The following is a 6157-nucleotide window of genomic DNA, read 5'->3' on the forward strand; positions in this document are numbered from 1 at the left end:
TTAAGGTTACACAGCGTTCTCTGGGTGGGGACGCCTGACTGAATCCCAGAATATCATCTTCATGACCACTAGGTGGCGAGCACGCCCCAGCTCTTAAGGACTATGACTCCAAGGCTTTTATAAGAGAAGGAGAAATGAGAAGATCAGAAGAGATAGACCTGGGCTCCTTTTTTTTTTCCTATGATACCTTGATGACTTACACTTTCTGAGATCTTGTCTAGATGAAGGCTAGTTCAGATGCTGAGTCTTGAACATGGAGAATTCATAATTATCAAGCTACAAATGTTTTACTATAACAACATAAATGGACATAGTCCTTTTCACATACAAAATATATTCATTCATGTAGCTCAACGTTATTCTAGTATTACCAAAATAAGAAATGAAATTCAAAATATTCCCAGTGAGCCCGTGGAATCGAATAAGTTAGTTTCTTCTGAAATAAAATGGGACCAGCTTAGAACAGAATTTCCTTTTTAAAAAAATCAGTGACAAGGAAAAAGTGGTAGGTCCTACAGACTTTCAAAGTCCAGCATTACAAGCACTGGGACAACTTGAGACTTGAATACCACCATTACACCTCCCTGTTTCTACAGTCAGACAGGGCAGGGTTATGGATGTCCAAGGCTCTGGTGAACTTCAACCCCATAACCACCAGACGGCGATGACGCAGCAGCCCTCATGGGCTGAGTCCAGTGCTTGTGGCTTTCCCAGGCTGCCGAAGTCTGTAATAATGCTCTGCTGATCAGGAATCTTGGAAAAGAACCCCTCTTTAATTCCTCAAAACATCTTCCTGGTGGGAACTTCACAGTGTTACAACCCCAGGCTCCAATAAGCAGCACTCTGTGGTGACTCCATGGCTGCCTAGGACCTACCTCATAAAGCCATCCCTTTAAATACAGGAGAATGTGCCACACTGCACCACCTCACAACCAGCTGGCCTGAGACTTCATGACACAACATCAAGGACTTTCAGAGGGACAGCAGAACCAGAGTGCCATATTACAACGTGGGAGCAGTTGTGGTATCCTGAGTCCTGTAGTGCACTGGGTCCTCCCTTGAAACCCTGTGTCTGAGGCCTTCTGGTATGTGACAGGCATGACAATTAGGATAATCCCTTGATGACTTTGGCTCACTCTGGCTTGCAGTAATGAATAGACTCTAGCTTCTTGCCACATTAATCTCTTTATCAAAGCTTACTTTTGTCACAGCCTCCATATTCTTTCCTGAACATGGGGTTTCTTTCTTTAACATGGTGGGAGATTTCCAAAATCCTTCAGTTTTATGCTATTAGCTGCCGCCCTCTATCCTTCCACATCCCCCCTCTCTCCTTATGGCAAATAAATCTGCTTTTGTGCTGAGAACTTGGTCTTGGTGTGTCTTGAGCTGATTCCAGTTGAGTGTCCCTACAATTTGCCTTTCTGAGCCTGGATTATTTCACTTAGCATGATGATCTCTAGTTCTGTTCAGTGTCCTGCCAAGACATAATTTCATTCCTCTGAATAGCTAAATAAAACACCCACCATTGTGTACACATACCATATGTAAAGTGACTATTAAGACATCACAGGAAACTTTCTCCAAAATTGTCCACAGACTTGGACACAAAACAAGTCTCACCTGATACAAGAAAGGTATAATAATAACATGCATCCTATGCAACCACCATGGACGAAAGCTGGATATCAACAACAACATCTCTATAGCAGAAAGCTTATGAACTTAGTGAAACTGAACAACTATTCAGTAGTGAATGAAAATTGGTCAAGACAGAAATTAGGGAAGAAATCAAGAACTTTTCAGAATTAATGAAAATGAAAAGACTCAGACCCAAACTTTTGGAACATAATGAAGGGAGTTCTAAAAGTCAAGTTCATAGCACTACATTAAAAAATATTTGGGCAATTCTCCTAATAATAGCTTAATGTCAAACTTGGAAACTATTGAAGAAAAAGAAGAGATCACACCATTTTGGGAGTAGATGTCAAGAAACAAACTCATGGTGGAAATAAGTAAAATGGAGACAAACAAACAAACAAACAAAAAACCCAAAAAGTCTCAAAAACCAAAACCACCCAAAACATACAAACAAACAAAAATGAATGAGAAAAGGAGTGGTTCTTTAAGAAAATCCACAAGATTGACAAACTCTTAACCAAATTAAACATGGAGAGAGAAGATCCAATTTAACAAAATTAGAGAAGAAAAGAGGGATCTAAGGGCCACCAAGGAAACCCAGAGAATCATAAGGATGTATTTTGAGAATTTGTACACCACCAATTTGGAAAATCTAAAAGAAATGGATAATTTTCTTGACATCTACTATTTACCTAAGTCAAATCAAGATCATATAAGCAATTTCAACAGAAATATCCCTTGGGACATATAAACATTAACTAAAATCTCTCAGCCAAAGGAGCCCATGGCCAGATTGTTTTAATGGAGAATTTTACTATAATTTTGAAATAGAATTAATGCCAATACTCTTCAATTTCCACGTCACAACATCAACCTAAATAGGAAGAGTCGCAAAACTGTCATGTGGAGTGTAACTACTCCGCTTTGGCTCTCTGTGGGCCATGTGCTTCCAGCCATCTACCCAGGAACTCTTTGGATCTGTGAATGAAAAAACACACAAATTAGTTTATCTTCTAAATGCCTTGACCACTCAAGGGCTGGGCAGTTCTAATCCTCCCATGGCTGGCATACTTTTCCCTCTGGTACTTCTGGTTCAACACCTTCTAAATCTATCTTTAACTTTCCTGCCCTGTTACCTTCTGTGAGGTCCATTGGTCTTCACTGCACAAGATGCTTGTGGGCAGCCCTTCTGGGGTCCACTTTCCCTTTCCTCCTACATTTTGGATGATCTTCCCCCTACAGCTCTAAATTTTATCTGTCTCTCTCCCTTGAGTCTTGGTGATTCTCTGTCTCATTTTTCCCAGTTCCTAGCCTGTGCAAATCTAAAGGTCCCACCCCATCTCCCTTTGCTCAGCCATTGGCCACTGATGTCTTTATTGATCAATCAAAAACCAACTGGGAACAAGGACCCTTAGTGTTCGGACACAGATTCTGGATAAAATCAAAGCCTTAGAACCAATCTTCAACACAAAACAATTCACGAAAGAACATGACAAGGTTGTCCATTCTCTCTGTACATAGTCAATATAGAACTTGAAGTCTTAGCTAGAGCAATAAGATAACTGAAGGAGACTAAGTGGATACAAGTAGAAAAGAAATAATCCAAACTGTCTTTATTTGCAAATGTTATCATAGTATTCATAAATGACCTTAAAAAAATCACACCAGGAAATTCTTATAGCTGACAAACAGTTGAGCTGTTGTAAATTTGTGCACAGGGTGTAAGAAAAAAAATCAATTTCATCTTTTCTCACACTGGTTCCTAAATGTTCAAAAACAAGATATGGGAAATTTCTACCATTCACCTTCTGCCTTGGAGAGCTTCCACGTATTTATTTTAAATATGTAACCAGTGATTTTAAATACAAATCAATTAAATGTGGAGAGTAAAAGGTGGCTTTGGGAATAGTTGTCCCCAGGTATTTGTAGGGATCTGGTCCTAAGATTACTCCCTGTGGTCATCCTTCTGTCCCCCATGGATATAAAGCACAGGACCAAAAGTACCTTAGATTACAACATTTGTATACTTATACCTATCTCCCTATAGGAAGCTGAGTTATTAAATGACTTGTAATGCTTGATACAATGCACAAACAACATGAATCATTATGCTTTACTGATTGGGGAATTATGACAAGAACTAAATATCTGTATGTGCTCAATGCAGACACAAATTAAAAATACCTTTCATCTCCAGCTGATTGATTCTATGATGTGGAACTATGTATCTGGGGTAACAGATTGCACTGGGATTAGAGGCATAGACAGGCTGCTCTGGGAAATGGATCGATGGTCTTCCTCATCAGAAAGCAGGGCTCATAATGTGCAGGGTGACTTCTAGGCTTTCTGTTCTATCCACTTCTGACCATCCCTACATATAAACTATCCTGACTCATTTCTTCAGCATTAGCCTAGAAGGTTTTGCCTCAGTCTGTCCTCTTACCTAATTTGTCTTTTTGTTAGTTTTGGAAATACTTGGCCTTTTCTAAATATACAACTATTAGCTGCTGTATATTTCTAAATATACAACTATTGCCCTGTTTCCTAGGAAAGAAGATGTCTTAGTTACTCTTCTGTAGCTATGAAGAGACACCAGGACCAAGGCAATTCATAAAAGGAAGCATTTATTTGGAGGGCGAGTCCACGACTCATAACCATCATGGAGGGGAGCATGGCAGGAGCAGTAGCTGAGAGATTACATGTTGAGACAATAATCATGGGAGAGAGAGGGGGGGGATTGCCACATTCCCTTGAATTAGATGGCATTCACTACCACAAGTCTGGCCATGCTGTCCACCACACCCTCAGCCAACAGTTCTGGAATTTCCCTGAAAAGATAAAGTAAGCTATTTTAATGATCCACATTGGAATTCCAATTTTAAATCAATAACTTCTTTGCTCTAATGTAGAAGTCACACTTCATTTTTTTTAATTAGTGTTAAGTTAGGAAAGACTCACTTGTTCATTTTTTTTAATAAACCAACTTGTAAGACGAAAGAGGCTTGTGCCTAGTGCTCCTGAGACCCTAAGTTCCATCCTTGAACCAGAACAATATCATTAAAGTCAGTCAAATGTCTTTGAACGTTTAAACAGGAAAGCTCTCCATTTCCCTGTACAAACACTAACCATTAGTGATTATTTAAAAAAAAAGAAACAATATTCCTTAGTGGAAATGTTTTGGTCACTGGTAAATAATGTCTTCAAATCTGCCAAGTAGAAGCCTGCTCTTTTGAAAAGCACTTTAAACAAATGTCCAAGAGATAAGAAGACTTATCCAGTAGATGAGTCTATGGAAACAGAAGCCACTCGCTGCACAGCCTGATGCACTTCTGGGAACTGATAGTGTTCTAGACAGGATCCCTGGGTGCTGACTCATACAGAAACAAGACAGAGGACAGATCCATTACACAGCTGAATTGACTCCAGAGGGTGAGTCACTCCCTACTCATTACTTCTGAGTTACTGGACAAGATGGTGGCCAAAAATATTATGACAGCAATAGTTTCTAAATACTGACTTCATGGTCCCATAAGGTTTCTCATATTTTTCTTTCCACGTGAGCACCAAACACTTCTGTATAGGCATTTTATTAACTTTATTCTGCATTTTAATGTTGGTTTTAACTTTCAATTGTACTTCAGGAGAATCCATAGGTACTCATCTGGTTCCATTAAATCATGTCTGTATTTCTCCACTAATAAGTTTCTGACATCTTACATTGTCCTTTAATCTAGGGAATAGCACCTTAGTGTCAGTGCATGTAAGCCAGGATTTGGGAAGTTGTGGAAGGGAGACAGGAGATGCAAGTGAAAGAGTGCAGGGGAGCGAGAACCTGTGTACAATGGCTCTGCTGTGGTTCAGAGGGATCCCCTAAAGTACCTGTCTTAAAGGTTTGGACTCTGGTCCATCCTTCACTGGAAGACAGAGGAACCTTTAAAACGTAGGAACTAGATGGGAGTCTATAGATCGTTGGGGATTGAGTTTTCTTTTTATTTACTTTTATTTTGAGACAGGGTCTTGCCATGTCTGCCCAAAGCAATCCTCCTTTGTCTGCCTACCAAGTACTGGGATTGTAGGTCTTCACCATCAAACCTACCTTGGAGAAAGGGTGCTGCTATGGAAAACGGTTGTGAGACACTGGTCTCCCCCTCTTTCTCTTTACTCACCAGTGAGGTGAACAGGCCGCCTCTGCCATGCTGTCTTGACACCAGGTGCGGTGTCGCCATGGGACCAAAAGAATGAGTCCAGTTGTTTATAAACCTAAGTCTCCAGCACTGTGAGTCAAAATCAGCCTTTAATCCACAAGCTGATTGTGTAAGGTGTGAGCTCCAGAAGGGAAACTGACTAACAGAGCCAGCACTGCTCAGCCTCTCACCTTCTGTTTGACCTTTGACCCACTGGTTTATCTCCTTCCTTGCATCCTCAGAGGCATGCTGAAAATCCACAGGGGCTAAGTCAGCACCGTACATTTTCTGGGTTGAAGCCAAGTACTCCTGATTTTAAAAAAGGAAGTACCATG

Source organism: Mus caroli, chromosome 13 (assembly GCF_900094665.2).
Source record: "Mus caroli chromosome 13, CAROLI_EIJ_v1.1, whole genome shotgun sequence".
Classification (NCBI taxonomy): Eukaryota; Metazoa; Chordata; class Mammalia; order Rodentia; family Muridae; genus Mus; species Mus caroli.